Below are 22,902 nucleotides of genomic sequence, written 5' to 3'. Positions count from 1 at the left end.
ATGGCGTCCGTCTTCGCAGAAGAACTTACGGAGTGGAGCATTCTCGCTCCCCTCCCCCGTATTGTTCGTTCCCCTTCCACCACCCCTTCTCTTAGTCTCCCACCCGCCCCTCCACCCACCCCACCACCGCAAGCCATCAACGTACCAGCTCCACAACCCAGCTTTCTCCTACCGCCACTCCCGATATTGGACCTTCTTCGTCTACTTGCCACTTCCATCACCAATATGACCACAACCCTCTACTACCTTCTATCATAACACTACCCTACTCCTTACTCCAATTTCATACCGAACCCGCCCATTGTACCACCTCAATACATGTAATACATGTAACTGTATGTAACAATTTATCTTTTTCCGGAATGCGCGCCCGAGATACGTAGATACAAATAAATTTCTCGTCCCCTCTCCTTCTGGTGTTTGTAGGGGTTTGCTTGTGCGGGTGCTTTGCGGGCCCTCCCTGGGTCCCGGCTTGTTGTCACGGTGTCTTGCGCCAAATTCACTAACTGTCTTCCCCCTCTGGTATGTACGACACATACCCCCTACACCTAAATCTTCGTCACTGACTCTTTTCCTTTATATACGGCCGAAGAGCTCCTTAGTTCAGCTGATGGCCCGCCCCTCCTCGTGTGAGGAGAGGGAATGAACTAACTTACTTTGCTTGCTTGCTTGTCAAATGTGAGAATTACCCAGCGGGTGACTTTTGCTGTATATTTTCTCCCCACCGGGAAATCCTCATATCTACATATCTTGATTCTTCTGTAGGTTCAGTTTTTGCCAGGCAAGTTACCTTTGTGTTATTGCTACATCACATTCATGAGTCTACCACAGATGTTTCTTTGGTTTCGTTAATAAGAATGACGTTTTTCAGTTGATCCAAGTTCTTTGGATTCAAGGACTCTCTTGGTCGGACTCACCGGATGTTGCTTGGAAGAAGCTTGACTTTGATCTTGGGTCAAGGTTAGCGCTCTCAGGACTTCAACTTTTTGAATCTCTCTTGTTTCTCTTGTTGATTATCGTGCAATGGCAACATGATCGATTATTATTATTATTATTATTATTATTATTATTATTATTATTATTATTATTATTATTATTATTACATTATTATTATTACTCCTCAGTTACGGTCTTCTAGGGTCCACGTGACAATTTCAATGCTTCATCCTTTGCTAATCCTTCCTCCTCCTCCAATACTCCTTCATCTGCTCACTATGCCTCCTTTCCCTCTCCTCGCACCATTTTGAGCCTGTTTTGTTTCCCTCCCGACCTTGGAATCCTTCCATGTTTAACACTTTCCTTCTGAAAGTCTCTCTGTATCTCTCTCTGTTGCTTCTTCTTCCCTTATGTTGTTTCTTTCCAAATCTTTCTTGACTTCATAAATCCAGGTTGTTGTCGGCTTCTTCTTCCAAAGATCTTTGAAGATAAATGTCCAAAAAATATCAATCGCCTCTTCCGCATTTTATCTGTTATGTTTTCTATGTTCCGGTATTTTTCATCATTACTTCCTGATGTCCAGAGTTCTGTAGTTCTTGGGTGACTGAGTAATTTCCGCTTAATTTTTCTTTCCAGTACTTCTAATTTACTCAGGTTATTATTATTATTATTTGCCTGCTGCCATTTCATGTTGGATACAGTACTTTTGTATCCATCTCTTGGCATAGGCCAGAGTAAAGTGTAGCTTCCACCGAAGTCCCAGTCTCATCCATGGCTGTGACAATATGGAAGCTGCTGGGGTATGGGTGGTGCTGAGTAATGACATTCAGAGCAGGACTAGTGCATCTGAGTGTTATGAAAGGTGTTGCTCATAGGGTCAGTCGTGCTGCAATAGCACTTTCTGACCGAGTGAGGAAAGCAATGGCAAACTACCTCACTCCTCGTCTTGCCTAGTACGCCTCATTTTGGTGCTGCCATTGATTTTTGCGGTTTCCTTATAACCGCATAACCTTTGGTTGTGCTATTTGAGGATCCAACCAGCCTCTGGGCTGATGACCTAACAGACAGACAGATTATTATTTATATTATTATTATTATTATTATTATTATTATTATTATTATTATTATTATTATTATTATTATCCGGCTCGTTGGCTGAATGGTCAACGTACAGGCCTTCGGTTCAGAGAGTCCCGGGTTCGATTCCCGGCCGGGTGGGGGATTTTAATCGTTTCTGATTAATTATTCTGGCTCGGGGACTGGGTGTTTGTGTCCGTCCGAACACGATCCCACACGTGTGGGACAGACGTTAGGAAAAGAAGAATAAGATTTAATATTATTATTATTATTATTATTATTATTATTATTATTATTATTATTATTAAATACGCTTGAGCGATCTCGAGCGTCTTTCATAACAATGCCTTCCATATTCCTTCCTTGTATTTCTTTGCCCGATACCTTCATTATTCTTAGGATAAAGAAATATTGATACTTCCATCTAGAGAAAGAAAAGACCAGTGATCCTCAACAACATTCTGCCTCCTCCTCAATCCCTTGCCTTAGTCAGGGCATGGCGAAATTTCATGTTTTCGCTTTCAGGCGGTCTGTCGCTATAGGGTAGTCTTGTGGAAAGATTTCTCCACCAGCTGTCCACCCATCTGATTGGGTGTCTTCCTCGGGATCTCTTGCCATTAACCTTTCACTGCCTCACAAGCTCCTCCAAGGTCTGATCTTCTGACGTGTCGAATTATCGGAGGTAGCGAGGCTCATCCGCTCGATGTGTCACGGACGTCTCGTATACTGTGCATATATACTCTAATATAAAATACTGCAAGGCTCGCGACATACGTAACATACAAAGCTGCTAAAAATGTACATGGAAGAAGGATTATTCCGTTTATGAGGGAGCAGTATTTAGTTAAATGTCCTCCTAATTTTATGATAGTCAACATAGCAGAGGGCAGTAAAAGTATGCACATAACATAATAAACCCGGAGGCAGGTACACGAAGCAACTTTTTATAAACTTTGATGCTTGTAATCCCCATGACCAGCCGTATGCGTATTTTAAAAATCATAGTCACTTGTGAAGGAGTTTTAAAGTTTCGAAAACGAGCGGCATTATCGTTATCATTTAGGGTAAGAGAAGGAAATTAGCTGACAAAACCAGGGCTCGCTAGCTGAATAGAGAAATAGCAATGCTGTATAAAATGTTGAAGCGAACACCTCCCCTTCCTAAGTAGTGTGTAAGTACGAGTTAGTGCACTCCCTCAAATATACTACCCCTGTTACAGCTATTTTGCCTTATCAGCGGCAGTAACGTGGCTTAACAACCCAGTAGCTCTAAATTCCGCGCATTCTGCATAATACCGCTGGGTGGGTAAGCGCACCCCGCGCAGCAAATCAACACCACGATAAGCAAAAATAATTGTTATACACTCTTGCGGGGCGATGGTGCTGAACTTGCTGGCGAGCTGCTCTCTTCATCACTCTTCACGCCACTCGCAGTGGCAGAAATACGCTAATTAAATTTCAGGGTTTCTCCACTTTGAAAGAAAATATTATAGAGCTCGATTATGCGACAGTATTCTTCTTATTCTTATTCTTCAACAAGAAATTTGTTCTTAGCTATCTTGCAAGAGATCTTCCAACTTCTTAATATCACTCACAGCAAGAATCTGCAATATCAAGATTCTTGCTACATTCGTCCTTTCCAAGCCTGGAATAATTTCTCTCTGTTTCCCTGTGATTCACTCTTTCGTTGTCGTTCTTCTTCTTTTCATATTTATTATCATTATTTTCAGTATTATTATAAGCAATTTTCGTTCTCGCGGAAATTTTGAATCACATATTTATTTATTTATTTATTTATTTATTTATTTATTTATTTATTTATTTATTTAGTTAGTTAGTTAGTTAGTTTCAAAATTTGTCTAACTATGGACCGCAAAGAACTTAAGGTTTCTTGGCTTTTCATCTTTTCTCTTCTCTTCTCTACCAAGAAAGTCTTCATTTCATTCACTTCGCATCTTCCTCTTATCTTCGGAAATAACCCGTTTCGGTCTCCTTTTTCGTAGTTTATCTTCATATTATTTTATTTTACATTTATTTATATATTTCTTCGTCTTTTCTCGTTCTTCGCAAATGGGTCACCTAGGACCATTTTGAATCAACATATTTTCGGTTTCCTTCTTGCCCAGTAGTTCTTCGTTCTCCAGGTCTGTGCAAGTTTCCGTTCCTCTGATCATGTACCTCGTGTAGGCTCCTGTTTTTCTTCCTCAAATCCCCGCGTTTCAACTATAATTCTGATTAAATTCTGATGTACAAGATACTCTGATCCTAGTTCAATAAGGCCTTTATCCATTAGTTTATAACACTTTGTTCTAGTCCCCTTGTTTTCAGAAGTTTTTAAATTTTATGGGGAAGTCTAAGAGTCCATTCTTTCTAAATGGCCTGTAAATTGGATTCGACGCAGTCACATCGTATCTGTGGTTTTCACAATTACGTTTAGTAATAAAATCCATTTAAAATTTTTAGCCCTAAAATTTTTCTCATAACTTTTCGTTCCTTAATCTCTAATTGTTCCTTTAATCATTGTAGATTGTGAGTTTCAGAAGCATACTGTATAGTGCGGCTTTCGGTTGTCTCCTAAGATGAGTGTTTGACAATCATGATATCAGTGTGAGAACCAAACTGTAAGTTTACAATGCTGTTGTAATTCCTACTCTTATCTATGGTTGCGAGACCTGGACAACCTACAGGAGAAACCTAAAATGCCTGGAAAAATACCATCAACGCTGCTTGCGGAGAATACTGAAAGGTAAATGGCAAGATCGCCGAACGAACATTAGCATCCTCGAGGAAGCCAATACTACGAGCATGGAGGATAAGATAGTCAGGCATCAGCTACGCTGGGCTGGTCATATCATCCGCATGCCAGATACACGCCTCCCAAAGAATATCCTGTACTCCCAACTAAAGATTGGCCAGCGTAAACATGGAGGACAGCTTAAACGATATAAGGACGTTCTAATCTTAAAGGATGTCATATTGATACGATAAACTGGGAAACTACAGCTGAGGATAGGCCCAAATGGCGTAGTATTGTATACAATGGAGTTCAACATCTAGAAAAATATAGGAGAAAATTAGAAGCTGAGAGGAGGAACAGCAGGAAAGAACGAGCGAATGCGAGGGATGGCGTTCTTGCACAACCATCTGCTGCAACTACTAGTGTGTGCTGTCACTGCAATAAAATCTGTGCATCCAGAATCGGACTGTTCAGCCATCTGAGACGACACAATTAATACGTCCAAATGACATTGTATTTATATACTATATACTCGTTGACGAATAAATGCCTATGATGATGATGATGATGATGATGATGATGATGATGATGGTGATGATGATGATGATGATGATGATGATGATGTATAGTGCCCCTGTTTTAATAACTGTTATGTACTGTTTGTCCACTTTTTGTCCTAAACCGGTCTTGTTACTTGGAAAGCAGTTTCCATTTTCTGAATTCTTCATTTTATGGATTTCTTTTCATTACCATAGTGTGCAAGCAATTCACCTAGGTATTTAAATTCCTTCACTCTGTATAGTCTGATAGAACCAATATTTATTTATTTATTTATTTATTTATTTATTTATTTATTTATTTATTTATTTATTTATTTATGCCTTTACAAGTTGCAGAGGAAGCCTAACATCCCTCTCTTACATTTAACCACATTTTTTGTTATAGGCTAGTTTGCCTTTTCTTACAAATTAGTAAGATGGCGATGACGGGGTGTAGGGGGGAGCTTTTAATGTACTATCTGCTGTGATAAACAAAAAGGAAATATGGAAACATATTGACTAAATTCTGTATGTAAGTAGATGATTGTGTGCAATAATGATTCTAACAATAAATTAAAAATAAGCAAAAAAGTTATGCATCTTTGGTTCAAGAGGTACGTAGGAAACTAATTATCTATTGTATCGTAATACAAGTACGAAAGAATGGAAATACTCGGGTAGTACGTCATTCATTCTCACATTAACCCATCCAGTCATGCAACCTGGCTGACGTAATGCTAATGATTGGAGGAGAGGAGCTAAGATCCGAGGTAAGATACTGCGGGGTTGCTTCATTCAAAAGTTGGAAAATGAGTATAGCAATGTTGAAGTGCCTATTTTAGGTTTAAAATATTTTGAAATAATGTTCATGTAGAACCATATCGTCATATGGTTCAATATTTTTCAATAGATCGAATTAGTTAAAAACTTTAAGAGAAACACATTCATTGTTTGCATTTACTGGTAACGATTGCTCTAACTCGACAATGAATTGCCAGCAAGGGCTGATTTTTGTTAACAATGTGTTTACTGAATCGGAAGCCACGAAAATCACAAAACAATTTTCCCAGGAGGAACAAATTATTGAAAAAATTTGTGTGAGGTCACTGTTCGGTCGCCAATATTGCTATGGGACTGTTCGTGGTTTCATGAGCGTGTTTGCCACTGTAGAATCTATAAGAGGTAGACATCTATATATATAAAGTAAGAGTTTTGTCTGCACATTGCTCAGAGTTGGAAAAAAATGGTATTTCTGCATCGGTCATGTCCACAGTAACAAGGAAATGCATTGTTTTCTTTTCCGTAATGTCTGTCTGTCTGTCTGTCTGTCTGTCTGTCTGTCTGTCTGTCTGTCTGTCTGTCTGTCTGTCTGTCTGTCTGTCTGTCTGTACACGCATCACGAGAAAACGGCTGAAGAGAATTTCATGAAAATCGGTATGTAAAGTCGGGGAATTAGTCGCTACAGTCTAGGCCATAAATAATTTTATTCGCGCTTAGTGAAATGGTAGTTTAGGGGAAGGCCTAAAATGTAATTTTCAAATATTTATGTTATTAGTGGTCGTATCTTAATTAAAATCAGTAGGCAAAGTCTGAGAACAAGTCTCTATAATCTAGGCTGTAAATAATTGTATTGACGCTGAGAAAAACGGTAGTTTAGGGGAAGGCCTAAAATTTTAGTCTCAAATATTTATGTTATTAGCGGTCCTATCTAATTAAAATCGGAATACAAAGTCGGAGAATAGTTCGCTATAACCTAGCCCATAAATAATTTTATTCAGGCTGATTGAAATGGTAGTTATGGGGAAAGCCTACAATTTTATTCTCAAATATTTGTTACTAATGGTCGTATCGATAAATACGACATAACTAAAGTTATATAGAATTAAATTTTCGATCATTTATCTCTTATACATTGTTACCGTACCGGCTATGATCACACAGATATTCATGAATTTAGACTTTTGTTACTAAGTCCATATCAGCGCCGAGTCGCGAGAAAATAGGTAAACCGAACTTAATAAAAATCGGTATGTAAAGTCGGAGAATGAGGAACTAAAGTCTACGCTAAAAAATAATTTTATAAAACGCCCTAATATCGCGGACTCGATAGAAAGCTAAATGTGAAGGGCTACAATAAAGAAAGCTCATAAAATTGATCAACAATGACATTTCATCGACCATTGTTTGTTGTGATGAGCTTTGTGTCTTCAGTTGACACTTATCTCCAATAGATAGGATTACTGCTGCGTACCGAGTTTTTTAAAATTTGCTTTACGTCGCACCGAAACAGATTCGTCTTATGGCGACGATAGGATAGGAAAGGGCTAGGACTGTGTAGGAAGCGACCTTGGCCTTAATTAAGGATCAGCCCCAACATTTTTCTGGTGTGAAAATGGGAAGCCACGGAATACAATCTTCAGGGCTGCCCACAGTGGGGTTCGAATCCACTATTTTCCGGATGCAAGCTCACAGCTGTGCGCCCCTAACCACACGGCCAAATCGCCCGGTCGTACTGAGTGTAACAGCCTACCTGAATATTTGCGGGAAGTAGCTGGGGAGTTAGATAACTTTCTTCTTGAGGATGCCATTCCTCTGGTTCATATTTATTTATTATTAAATAAATCTCTGGTTCATAAATTTTCTGATATACTGGTACGGAACACATTGGTTCATCATAGTATTCCAGCTATTCAATCCCTAATCTGAGGCTTGATTGGAATGATCAGTGTGCATATTTCACGCAATAATGGCAGAGGAGTATTCACTGCTGTCTGCGGCCTGGTCATTCCAGCTGTGGAACTTTGGACTGTTAGATCGGCACCGTAGTACTGTTCGTTAAAATTGAGAAAATGTTCAGTTTTTTATTCGATCGAGTATTCTATATGATAACATTGCATTTAGTCGCTACATTCCTACTGGCGTTTTTTTTATGACGTATGTTGCCTGGCCGAGGCGGTAAAGCCGTACTCGGTTCGCCCGGAAGGACGTGGGTTCGAATCCCCGTCAGGAAGTCGTAAAATTTAAGAAACTACGTTTCCACTTCCGAAGGTGCATATGGTCCTGAAGTTCACTAGCCTACATCATAAATGAGTACCAGGTTAATTTCTGGGAAGTGGGGGCAAAGAAAGCCGGGCGTAGAGCTAACCACTCTACCCCACCAAGTGCCGAGGTTACGGATAGTGGAAGCCCTTACCTTCCACCCCTCCAAGGGCCTTCATTGCCTGTACGGAGATGACTCTCTCTCTCTCTGATGTTGACTTCAGTTAGGAAAACCACAAAGTCAGTCCTTCTGAGAATCCCGTAGCGAAACACGGGTAAATCAGCTAGTCGCACATAATGAATGATATGAAAGAGCGCAACCCAGTTAAGAAAAAACTTCAAGACCATAAGGCTTTCCAAGAAAAGGTGAAGTTGAAAAGAGGGAAGGCGTGGTCCGAAGCAAGAAATGAACAACACTGGAAACGAATTCGAGAGTAATGGGCAAGTGTTGAAGGCCCAGGAAGGAGAGAATTTCAATTACGTGGTGCTTAGTTGCAGTTATCGTTCATTTTGAAGTCCAAATAATCACCTTCTTTCTTTGTAGAATACCATTTCTTTCTAATCGTCGTAATCTATTCTCTGATGCATCCTCACGTTCTTTATTCCACCACCATTTATTGACGGATCTGTTTCTTTGGCAGCTTCTACAACTTTGACCTTGATGTTTTTTCAATCACTTGTTTTTAAGTTTTTAAAATTTATTCCGGAAGGTTCTTTTGTTATTTTTCGTAAGTCAATCTTATTTATTTTATTCCTAAGGTTGTTAATATTGCGTTGGGGAATAAACTTTACCTTAATTGACCTGTGGAAGAAACTGGACGCCTTGAAAATTTGGGGTATATCGGCGGATATTTCGTATCACGTGGACTGAAAGAGTAAGGAATACTGACGATTAGACTAACTTTCAGTGTCAAAGGCGACATCTATGGGTGAGATGGGCGTCGGATAAGGTGACGGACTATCCTCACTCCTCTTCTACTGTGTTCTAGAAATGGTTATTTGTGAGTTGAGGAAGTTGTTTGCCATGAAGAAGCAAACGAATAGCCGTTCTAATCTGGTCCTAAACTCAAAGGAGTGTACATTGACTGCTCAGCCTTTGTGGATGGCAATTGCTAACAATTTTGACTCAGCAGTCAACAAGTTAAACAGGCTGACAAAATAGCCGAGAAGGTAGGACTCCACATTTCCAGTCAGAAGACAAAGTATATGATGAACATCAATTATGTACCTGAATGGATTGTCAATAATACTGTGGGAAGATCGGGCTGGTAAAGAATTTTAGATATCTCGGTGAAGTGAGCCAACAGAAAGGATTAGAAGAGGAAGCAATAAACTTTAGGATAAGGGAGTCAGACCGAACATACCAACTGACAATGAACGTCTTCAACAAAAAGGCAATGAATATGGCCGTGAAGTTCAACACACTGCAACGCAGTTGTCAAACCTGAGGTACTGTATGCTTCTGAAACCTTCTCCATGACTGAAAAGAATAGATAGTGCAAAAATTAAGGAAGGAAGATTTTAGGTAACAGATGGGTTGATGGGCAAGTTCCATCGAGGAAGACTTGGACAGCAAGAGAAAACCAATCACAGCTTTGATTAAGAAGAGACGCCTGCTATTCTACGGACACATCTTGAGGATGGCAGATGATCGATTAACAAAAAGAATACGGAAGTGGTTCCAGACGTGCGAAAACGGTCTAAGGCAAATCGGTATTGGCAGAACAGAGAGGTCAATGACAGGGACAAATTTATACAATTGTTGAATAGATAAGATGGTTATAAGATGGCAATGAACACAACAAGACGTTCGAGATGCCCTGCTCTAAGAGCCAAAAGGAAGTGCTAGTTCATTGGCTCATAAACTACTGGCATAAATTCAAAGCCGGAATAAGAACAAGACCTAGACACTAAAGTGAAATTGGTTGTTACCGTGCAGTTCATAGAGACCAGACTATATAGGGGAAAAACATTCAGTTCAAACCCTACAAAGAATATTAGTAAAACCAGGAATATAAGATTGAAGTCCCCGAAGCAGTCTTGAATTGAACCTGGAACTCTCTGAACCGAATTCCACAACACTGACCATTCAACAGAGGAGCCGAAAATTGAAATGTGGTGGAAATAGAAAACAGAATGTATCTTAGGAACATACAGGTTAAAATAATTTCTAATCGAGCGAGTTGGCCGTGCGATTAGGGGGCCCGAAGCTGTGAGCGTGTATTCGGGAGATAGTGGGTTCGAGCCCTAGTGTTGGCAGCCCTGAAGGTGGTTTTCCGTGGTCTCTCATTTTTACTCCAGGCGAATGCTGGGTCTGTATTTTAAGTAAGGACACGAAGGCCCTTCCCCATCCCATAGTCGCCATCAGACCTATCTGTGTCGGTGCGACGTAAAGCAGATCGTAAAGGTATTTCTCATACTTTCATTTCCTTCAGCCGTATTATTTAACCTTTCAGTCATCGAAATATCATTACTTTCCTTCCCGTTTACATTTAAATATCACGTCTGTGAAGCTTTTATTGGAATTAATTCACTGTGAAGTTGAGTGTGCTAAGAGTTTAGGTAATTACAAGTCTTCAAAGGAGGAAATTAGCAAATCTAATGCTGTAATATTCTTGACTTTATGGGAGACAATATCAGTGGGAGACACTTTAAAAAAATAATTTACGCGACTTGGTTGGAGTGGCTCTAATCCTCCAGGGTGTATATAATAAGGCGTAAAGCTATGATTGTTTTAAAGTAGCGCGTGTTATCTCTATTGCCTGGGATTAGAATAAAATCCCTTAAGTTGTGTGCTGCGCCGGGTCGGAGGTTATGTATTATAAAATGCCTTAACTCTCCATCCCTCTTCCCTCTCACTCCTGCACCTCACACAGCATCCTCCTCCTCCTACTCCTCCTTTCCACAAGCCCTTACCCAACGACGCTAGCAGCACCGACCGTAAGATCATGAAATAATGAGGCAATTTTAGTTTCAGATCTCCCTCGCTCGTGAAAATAATCCGCAGAATATCGGTCGTTATACGCCTTCTCTTTTGCATAGTAATGTTTGTGTGCGGCTTGAGGAATGGTCTGCCGTGTTCTCGACTAGGGCTGAGTTTTGTAAAAGGAGCGAAGCCTTGCTTTGCACTCCTTACGCTCAGTGCTAGCGTCTATAAATCCTCAGCCAAGCACTTGGGCGTCCAAATGCGAGCCGCAATTTTGTTAAAGCGGTGAGAAATTATGAGACAAAATGATTTAAAGCATTACCACCCTTTACACTAGCGTAAAGACGGAAGAGTTGTTGTGGAAAGTAGGTGAGGGTACTGGAGGGGATGGGACAGAGAAATGTATTGCGCACACTGTACAAGCCTCCTCCTGGTATAGCCCTTCCCACCCACACAGCCCAAGTCGCAACATCGAGATATATAAAACCCCGAAAACTCTACTAAACTAACCCCTCATCCGTTTCCCAGCCAGCGCCTTAATTTATATCTGCGGCTGCCGTCGCAGTTAACGTTCTAGTAAGGCGGGTGCAAGTAGAAAACAAAAGAAGTACGTGACAGGAAGAGAGAAGGAGCGAAAAAGAAGTCGCAAGATTTTAGCCACTTTGTGTCAGCTGACTTGATGAATGCCGGCAGTTTTGGCTGCCAAGAAAGTTAGCCAAACTTGTCCGCTATTCTAGAAGACTTACATGCTAGCAGCTCTCCCTCTCACTTATATACATATAGTTATGTAATTGCATGTCTTAAAACACGTCGCTAAACACTGCAACACAGTCTTACTAATTTATTCGTGCTGGTGACATAAATACTGACGCCAGCAGTAAACTTCTTATGGAGGAAGACATTCGTAGACTAACTAGGTTATGATCAGAGATGAATCTTCTTCCGATAATTTACGAGAACAGATTAACCTCTATAGCATGCTTTTCAACGGACTAGACAAAAACACATTGTGCACGACAGAATGCTGTACGGGAACAACCGCATGGAACCATTACACCCTTCGGCAGCGCACCGGCCTCTAACCACTACGTTCCTCGGTTCAAATCCCGGTCACCCCATGTGAGATTTGTACTCGATAAAGCGGAGGCGAGACAGGTTTGTTTCTACGGATACTCCGGTTCTCTTTGTCATCTTTCATTCCAGCAACACTCTCCAATATCATTTCATCTATCAATTATTGCCCCAGAGAAATACAACAAGCTTCGGCAGCCGGTGCAGTTCCTATCCTCGCCGCTAGATCCTGACCCAGTTGAAACTGAAAACAGGCTGTGGATTTTTTTTTCATAACTGCAGCCCCGTCATGTACGGATAGCGTGTCTGCCTCTTGCTCGGAGACCCGGGTTCGTTTCCTGGCCAGGACAGGGATTTTTACCTGGACCTGAGGGATGGTTCAAGATCCACTTAGTCTACGCGATTACAACTGAAGAGTTAGCTGACGGTGAGATGGTGTCAATGGTAAAGAAAGACAAGAATAACGGCCGAGAAGATTCGTTACACTGACCACGCGCCGTTTCATAATCTGCAGACCTTTAGGATGAGCAGCAGTGATTGGTAGGACAAAGACCCTTCGGGTCCTGTAGTGCCAAGGAAATCATTTTCTTGTTATTTGGGTCATCGGTCCACAGACTGGTTTGATGCAGCACTCCATGCCACCCTATCCAGTGCTAATATTTTCATTTCTACTTAACTACTACGACTACTACTCAATTACGTCGTTTCCTTGGTTTTCTTTTCAATTCTTCCCAGCCCAATGTTTGCAACATTTTTTTTGACACTACTCTTTGTCGCAAATCACCCAGAATATAGTCCGGCTCCATGACTAAATGGTTAGTGTACTGGCCACAGGGGTCCCGGGGTCGATTATCGGTAGGTTCGGGAATTTTAACCATCATTGGTTAATTTCGCTGGCATGAGGGCTAGGTGTACGTGTGTCTTCATTATCATTTCATCATCATGACGCGCAGGTCACCTGCAGATTTATCGAAACCACCTCGCAGAGCCCATTTGAATTCGTCCGCTAAGCGATATGATAGGCTGCTTTCACCAGCTGATAACATTACAGCGGCGCGAGATATCGAATTATGTTTTCATTTTATTTATCCGTATGACCAACCCTCAAACGCTCATACAGAATATACACGTTTCACGCTGATTTCGACCACCCTGTATGATGTCCTCAAATGAGAACGCTCCAAAATTCGAAATAAAAAGTAGCCTATAAAAAATCCATGGCACAACAGCCCTTGGCCTACTCAGCGCGAAGGCCTGCAGATTACCAGGTGTCGTGTGGTCAGCACTCCGAATCCTTTCGGCAGTTATTCTTGGCTTCCTAGAGCGTGGCCACCACCTCACCGTCAGATATCTCGTCAATTGTAATCACGTAGGCTGAGTGGACCTCGAACCAGCCCTCAGATTCAGGTAAAAATCCCTGACCTGGCCGGGTAAGAGGTAGCCACTCTACCCCTACACCACGGGGTCGGCATCCTATGAATGTCAGGACAGTCATAAATGTATAAAACCAAACACTCATAGAGACTATTTTTCAGGTCTCAGTAGGCTAATATGTCTCATTCTGGGGTCCCCATCGTGGTTTTGCAGTTTCCCTAAAACTGCATAACATTTTTGAGGATGCAACCACCCTCTGGGCTGATTACCTAATAGGCAGACAGATTTGCCCAAGTATGGGCTCGAAACTATCGACGTATTCTACGTGAATACCCCTGACCAAGTTGTCGAGGCTTGAAGAGAACCGTAATTAACAATTTACACATCAAGTGTATGGCAGACTTCAACAGTTATCTTATCACACAGTTTAGCTCGACCGTGTGGCGGACTCCATTCATCTTCCACCGTCTGCAAATAGCCTGGCATCGACTGCTGTCATCGCGCTCGCTAGGGAGATGGATGTGTTCCCGTTTCCCCGCAATAATTATGAATATAAATCTACATCACCGCTAAGGAGTTATTAGGGACCGCAGTAATTACTGTGATTTATGAGCTGAGGTTCCGGAGAAGTTAGGGCGGGTGCCACGCGTCGAGTCGAGTTTACCCTGTCAAAAAGTAGTTTCAGGCTTAATCTAATTAAACCAGCTGATGCATGGCGCTCATTGCTCATTACAAGCAGTTACTGATTTATGACAAATAAAACCAGAACGTTTCCCTTCCGTCATTAAATGCTTAAAAGGCCATATTTGCGAAGGAACGTCTCCGTCGCCTCGCAATGTTGCCAACCTGTTCATGCAAATTGACTCTGAAGGCTATTTCAAAAGTTTTAGAACGAGCCATGCCGAGAAGTGAGCATCAAACACTAACACACCGTAGGTTTCAGCCCATGCCACCGTAGCGTGTTTGCTATGGGGCGAGCCTATCAGCAGGGAGGTTCTTGTTCGATTCTCTCCCCTGGAGAAGTTTATTTCTATTAGTGCTCTCAAGCCGGTCATTAGCCACGTGCACACTTAGCAACAGCGCCTCGCAAAGCCCATTTGAATTCGCCCGCGAAGTGATCTGATTGGCTAACTTCAGCAGCGGCGCGAGATATTTTTTTTTTCAATTATTTATCAGTATGACCAACACTCTAATGCTCATATAGGCCTGCCCGCTTCACGTTGTTTACGACCATCCTGTGTAACAAACCCCTGATGATTCATGATCATTGTTGTCCTTTAAGGGGTGAAACGTACTTTTGTATTTTGCTAATGTTTTAGCCGGCGCCATGCTTTTTGCTATCCGGATTCCCCGCGTTCGATTCCAGGACGCGTCTAGCAGTTTTATCTGTGGGCTGGTTTGTGATCCACACAGCGTACGTGATTACAATTGAGGAGCTATCTGATTGTAAAGTAACGGTACCGGTCTAGAAAACCAAGAATAATGGCCGAAAGTATTTGTCGTGCCGACCTCAGGACACTTAGTAATCTGCAAACCCTTGAAATGAGCAGCGGTCGCATGATAAGCCAAGGCCCTTCTTCGGGGCTATCCTGCCGTGAATTTGGGATAGTGGATTTTTTTTACTATTTGTTTTACGTCGTGCCGACACAGACAGGTCTTACGGCGACGTTGGGGCAGGTCAGGGTGCTATGACTGGAAAGAAAACTACCGCAGCCTTTATTAATATACAGCACCAACATTTGCCTGTTGTGAAAATGGGAAACCATGGAAAACCATCTCTAAAACTTTTTTCGTGTGCATTTTACGTCAGGAGGATTAATAAGGGAGATATCATGAATGGTCAGTTTTGCAGCGGAGAAAGCCCAAAAGGTGTTGTACGTGGAGCAGATTCCTTATCCATCTACGGTACCGTATATAAATAAAATCGTAACGACTGTGTGCCTCTACATTGACTATTTTGGCGAAATTTTCGCACAACTACCCGTTTAAGGAGTAATAATGACCATCTGCATAATTTTTGGTTTAGTTTCCTGAAAGTCCTAATTTTTACCCTCCTCGCCCAAAATCCAGATTGCGGCATAATCGGCCAGACGAAAAAGAAAATTTAAATTTGACAAAATTATACATTTTATCCTGTAACGAACGGAAAACTTTCAAGATCCTTAAATTTTTTACTTTTTATCCCCGAAGATTATTGAAATATGGAGGCAATTTTAATGATGGTGCAGACCTTCGGGAAGTCCTATCACATAACGGATTGCAAAATCTCCGTTCAATTTGGAATGATCTACAACCTTGGTCTTATCACTTTTGGTCGTATCTGTATCCCTCTTACGTTTGATTTTTCTCTATTAATCGATGTTAAGTAAATTTAGAATTTTCACATGCATAATTCATACTTTCAATCACTTATAGGAAATGTAGAATCATCAAACTCTTTACGATAATTGGCCCACCCAGCAGCCATATGTGAGCCAAATGCTATGTATGTAGCTGTCACACAATTATCCGAAACGTAATGCAATGTGAGATAATCTTACAAAACCTTTACCCTCCAAGAATAGATGAGATATCATAGAACCAGCCATTTAGGCCACTAAATCCGACGTCTTATGGTACAATCCTTTGTCGATATGACGTACGTTTGGTAGTAGTTAATCTGTAGATGATGGACTGCAATACTGTAAACACGCATATACTTTCATATGTCGATCTACACAATATATATTCTCTGATGTCGCTTTGTAACTTTCGAGAAAGCATGTGTCTGCTATTTTAATCAGTACTCCCCACACCGACTTTGACTGGCAGTAGGAAAGGGGTCCTTCTCCAACTCCTGTTTAATTGGCATTAGTAAGGAAGGCGTACCATTGTAATGAATAGTTCACTTCTCGATTTGACTTGCAGAAGGCAAGGGAGTATGCAGTGTTGTTTAAAACTCCCCTACCCGATTGTGTTTGACAGTAAGCAAGGGTGCCCGCAATTATAAACAAATGTCCTCATCTAAAATGTGACTGGCATTGGGCATAGTGGCCAGCTATTTTGTTGTTAACTCACCAACTTGGTGTGACTGGCAGTAAGCTGGCTGGCCGTAGGAAAAGGGGCCTGACATTATAATGATAACTGCACAACTCAATTTCGACTGATAGTAGGGTAGTTGCCTGCCATTATAATAGAAACTCCTTAACGGTAATCTATCTTGAAGTAGGATTGTGACCGCGCAGTAGGCAATGGGGCCTGCAATTATAATGTAAACTTTCCAACACGATTGTGAATGGCAGTAGGCAAGTGAGCCTGCCGTTATCATCACAAATCCGTAAAAAAACACTTTACATTCGAAACAACGTATGGGGGCATCCACATGCTGTTTCTCGGATAAAGCTAAGAGACATGCAATTTTATAACAATCTTATTTACTGCATGTGCAGTATTTACTTCGATATTCGAATACAATGTAGAATACCGTAGCGAAGCACGGGTGCATTTGCTAGTTATCCATAAGTGGCTGGCAGGCGTGACTAGTCTTAAGGAAAATAATAGATAAGAAAAGCATTGTCAGATACGCGATATGACAACTACGCCATCGGTATGCCAAATAGACTATATTTGCCCACGATAAAGTGCTGAGGGCTCACGAAAGAAATAGAGTAGTTACTGGACTGGATAACATTTATTATTATTATTATTATTATTATTATTATTATTATTATTATTATTATTATTATTATTATTATTATTATTATTATTATTATTATTATTCATGGCCTTTTTCCAATGACCTAAGTTCGACACTGCATGATGTTTGTGCCCAGAACCCTTGCTTTATCGGTGTTAAGGAACATGACTTTTAAAATATATACCTCGCTTCAGTTTAATTTCAACTGCTCTTTACGAGAGCCCCATTTAACAACATGTCAGTAGTTATCATTGCCGTTGCCAGAGCGTAGCAACTCATAAGCAAAAACGGGAAGTGAGTGTTGTGAGCTAGCATTGTCGGGAAGTAGGTTGGCGCCCAAGTCTGGTGAAAAAAATGGTGTAAAGTACTGTGTTTGTTGGTACTTGATTCGAGTGACATAATTTGTGCTTGCTCTTGTAGGGTTTTTTATGCCTAGATTGTCGATTTATCATCAGAATTAATTTTTACGTAAGGTAAGTCAATGTACTGCTTGTTGCTTATTAGAAAACCTGGTACTAAGTGGAGGTTCTGTTGTGCAATATTTTTCTGTGTGAATACAATGTTCAAGGTTATGAAACTTCGCTTTGCAGGCGGAAAAAGTGACGAAGCAGTAACTTTTGATCCTTACATGACAGTTTTCATTATTGCGGGTTGTCGATCAGGTGTAACTGATACTGAAATGCAATTTCTGCTGAATTTGCCTGACAATTAATTCAGAACATACATTGATATTTCTGATGGTGATGTATCGGATATTTTAGATGAAGACGAAAATACTGTATCTATAGAGGTAAACAAGAATACTCAGTCCGAGCCTGAAGCAACAGTGAAGAATTTATTTATCTTGGTAGGGATGGATGCGTAAGAAAAATTTTGGAATTTAGAGGGCAGCAGGTGGAGTACATGAATTCCAGGAAGAGCAGATATTACAATTCTGTGATAAAAATTAAAGGAAACTTACTATAACTCAGAAGGTTGACAAAATATGCATTGGTTAGCAAAATTTTGACATTCCTGTGTATATTTGTGTTTAAGGAATAAATGATGTAGATAATTTGCCAGTGTCTGATATAAGCAGCAGTGTCTTTAATAGAGCAACCCATATGTAGGAGCAACAGCAGCACGTAGAAAAGAAGTATGAACATTCTAATTATAAATATAGGAAAACATATTTTGTGCCTCCTAACACACAGTGGTTTGGGCCAGTTCCCCCTCCACCAGACGAGGAAATGACACCTTTACAATATTATGAAGCATTGTTAAATAATGATACATTTGAACTAATTGCTGAGCGGTCTAATATCTATGCTTTTCAGAAAGCAGGAATATCTTTGCAGACTATAAAAATGAAGTGGAGCAATTTATTGGTATTTTGCTCCAAATGGGCATAGTAAAGATGCCTTCTATTCATTTTTGCTCGTCGAATGATTATAGATATCCAGTAGTCGCTGACGTGATGAGCAGAAATGGATTCTTCCAGTTACTACGTTTGTTTCACATCGCCAACAACTAGGAAAAGCCTGTGGCTAATGACAGTCGTGACAAGCTCTTCTATATTCGCCCACTTTTATCTGCATTGCAGTCGTCATTGCAGTCAATTCCTCCAGAGGAGTATCAAGCAGTTGATGAGCAGATAATACCGTTCAAAGTTCGAAGCAACTTGAAACATTCTGCACCAAAGAAACTTCAAGTGTTTTACTAGGGCCGGTGCTTCAGGTATGATGCATGACTTTGAAATCTGTGTTGGGAGAAACACTTGTAGTGAAAGAGGGTTAGGATTATCTGGGGACATTGTTTTGTCATTGACTGACGCCTCACCAGAGAAACGGGTATTCAAAGAGTTCGCAGATAACGTGTTTTCATCAATACCGCTAGCAAATGCTCTCAAAGGGTGGGGCATGTTTTGTAGTACGATCAGAGTAGACAGAATGGGAAAATGTCCTCTTAAATCGGAAGCTGAGCTGAATAAATCTGGGCGTAGCTGTTATGATTGTCGTGTAGAGACAACCACTGGTATAGCTCTAATCCGCTGCTTTGACAGGAAAAGCATTAACTTTATCTAAACTTATGCTAGTGTTGAGCCTACGGAAACCTGTCGAGAGATATTCTGTAGCTGACAAGAAGTTCATTGATGTACCAAGACTTAATATTGTTTCAAAATGCAAAAAGTACATGTACAATACCTTAATTGATTTGTACAGAGTCATCCTGGAATCACGAAAATGGTACATGAGTATTGTGTATTTGTGCTTGGCTGTAGCAGTAGGCAATGGATATCTATTGTACCGACGCCTTCTGCTTCAGCGCGTGGAAACTCCAAAGATGTTATTGTTGCAGTTCCAGGCTAGCATTGCAATTGGTATGACAACTGCAAGGAAATTACATCCACAGAAGAAGAGAGGACAACCACCAAGTGCTGAAACACTGGTATCATCTCCAGCTAAGGTAACTGTATCTGCAGTGCCAATTGCTGATGTGCGTTTTGATGCTTTCAACCATATACCAGATATTGTTGACAAGAAAGGACGACACGTAACAAGCTTTAACAGCTTCATTTTAGGTAATAATCCCGTATTGACTATGAATCAAATAGCGAATATGTATGTATTTTAAATGTCATATCACACAATAAGGTATTTTAAATGTCCTATCATACAATAATGTTTCTATTGTGTCTTTCCAATTTAATAATGTAATTTTTGTATTCTGATATTATTATTGCTGTTTATTATAGCTGGTGATGTCCCTTAGGGGACGAAACATGTACTAAATTTAATGAATTATGTATGTATTGAATAAGCGGACCACTTAAATGTAATATTTAATTTAATCTTAAATATTCACTATTCAAAATTGGACGATGGAGAGCGTGCATTCGGATGTAATGCATTAAGCGTAATGCAAATTTGTGCCTTACTGCGAATAAGAAGTGTTTTCACAAATTTCACGATAAGTGAACTTGTCGGAATATGAACAAGAATCAGTATTCACACTTATTGCATTGAAATAGTTGTTATCTGTTTATAAATAATTTCTTTCAAATCAAATAAGTCAGTACTTTTGACACACTATTGTTACGACATATTACCATTTGATACTCTATTGCTAACGTATTACCATTAAGTACCACTGTTGCTTATATGAAACATTAAAAAATTATGCAAATTACATTTGCAAAATTTCAAAAAATATTGCACATCACAATAATACATATATTTATGTGAAGAAAACATAGCAAATATTTTTAAAACATATCTTCGAAATTTGGTTAAGAAAGGGTAATTTATATCTACTTTCGTTTTTATATTTTCAGGGGGCCTTTATGAATTTACTTTGTTCTTATGAATGCTCTATTATTTATATCAGTAACTTGGCAGCAATGTCGTCTGTTTCCATCCTGGCGCAGATTATTTTAGATCATAAGCAAAAACAGAAATGGCAATCTTATAGAGCAATAAAAATTGTATTTAGAACGCTAGTGAAATTAATGATTTAAAGTTAAATACACCAAAGAGAATTAAATGTAGTTAATGAAACAGAGAGGGGGTTATATAACGCTGGTTCGCTGGAGGTAGCGAATTTAATAATCTACGGTGATAAAATGATAGCAGCGCTACTTTATGGCGCGCTTTAGACTTAATTAAGGAATGAGACACTCGTTTACAAACGGGAAGACATAAATAGTGCACTAACATCTTTAACCACCAGAGTGGAGGTGGAGATATTCTATTTTGGAAATAAACGGTCTCACCTGCGTGATTAATACCCGAGATGTTGCACGTAAAGTGGAAACAAAACTAGCCACGTCGCATAACATAGCTACAGTGTGTAAGCTCTCGTTGTAACTAGGGCCAGGATTCTTAAGTAATTACACAGGCATTCCCTTGTTTGTAGACAGCTGAAAATATAAATAGCAGGAGAATTGTCGTTCTGATATGGTTATAACTGTGTTTTTTAATACAATTTTTAGTAACATTTCATATTATGTTGTGGTTACTCATTGATTTAATTTTGAATGAAACAGTATAAAAATGTTCATGAAATAAAATCTTCAATCATCGCACTATGTACTCACACTTAGTGCTTACCTGATTACGTATACATACAATTGTTGATGGGCGCCAGCTACAGATAAATGTAACGATAATAGAATGAGAAACTTGAATATCTGTAGGGTGTGAGGTAATAAGATTTTTGGACAGCATAACATATAGGTTCTAGAAAAAGGACATTGAAATTTGGTTTCACCATTAAATTTGAGGTTATCGGATCTACTATTGAAATAAAACAATAAATTGTATTTGATACTAAACAAAATATATTCTTTGAATGTTGACTTTGGGTGAGACTTGCTGCGATAATTCAAAAGATAGTATTATAAAACTCTTACATGATAACTGAAAGAAACTTTAGGCATTAAATTTGAAATCCTCTTGACCGGACATACAAAAGTTGTACAAGAAATTTATCCCTTACTGGTTCACTTAATGGTACCTTGAACACTTTGAGTGTCATTATGACGTATTCCTTTGAATTAGTATCAGCTGTAGGTATCTCAAAACTAATATGGTGATCTATCCCTTTAGTTTCAAAAATGGGATGCAGTATGGCTTGAAATTATATTCACACTTCACAACTATATATAAACACAAGTTGTCACACGAACGTCAGAGCTAAAAACAGCCATGATATCACTCCCACTCAGCTCCAAAGTGTTACAGACTGTCATGAAATAGCCTCACGCAAAGTAGGAACTCCCCAAATTATCTCATAGTCTAAATGCATACAATGACATTGCGATTATTCGACAGTTACTGTAACAGTATTGCACCATATGTTGCAATGTTTTAAATGTAGAATCACAAATAATATATCCTAATCGGATATTAGGCAGTAAGTCTCATTCTACATCATTTTAATGCTAACACACACATATATATACAATAAATTAAATACAATAAAGCAAGCGATAATTAATTAATACATAGCGAAATCAGATTATAGAATTGAATCCGAACAATAATAATAGTTACAATAATAGTAATAATAATACAGATACAGTAATAAAATGATAATCATAATAATAACAATACAATAATAATAATAATACAGATAAATATTTGTAACAGAATTTGAACCGTTACAATGTGAAGAATGTAACATTTTTGTACACCTCTAGGTAATTATTTTTTAAAATTGTGTCAGCTCTTTATTTTTAGACTATAGTAAAACAATGGGCGAATTTCATTTCATCTATATATAAAAAATAACATGTCCTGACTGACTGACTGACTGACTGACTGACTGACTGACTGACTGACTGACTGACTGACTGACTGACTGACTGACTGACTGACTGACTGACTGACTGACTGACTGACTGACTGACTGACTGACTGACTGATTCATCATCGCTGAGTCAAAAGTACTGGACGTAACCAAATGAAATTTTGGAGATCCATTTATATTACAGTGTATGTGGTCACTACGGAAGGATGTTTGGATATTCCGTCGCTAAGGATCTGAAA

General features: G+C 39.7%; 1 pseudogene; it reads left to right on the top strand.

Moving 5' to 3' along the window:
• On the top strand, window positions 1-19,491 carry LOC136863552 (piggyBac transposable element-derived protein 2-like; annotated as a pseudogene).
• The last annotated feature ends 3,411 nt before the right edge of the window (window positions 19,492-22,902 follow it).

The sequence above is a fragment of the Anabrus simplex genome, chromosome 1 (genome assembly GCF_040414725.1).
Source record: "Anabrus simplex isolate iqAnaSimp1 chromosome 1, ASM4041472v1, whole genome shotgun sequence".
Lineage (NCBI taxonomy): Eukaryota > Metazoa > Arthropoda > Insecta > Orthoptera > Tettigoniidae > Anabrus > Anabrus simplex.
Note: the sequence above shows the minus strand (reverse complement) of the source record. Positions and strands in the feature narration are given on the sequence as shown.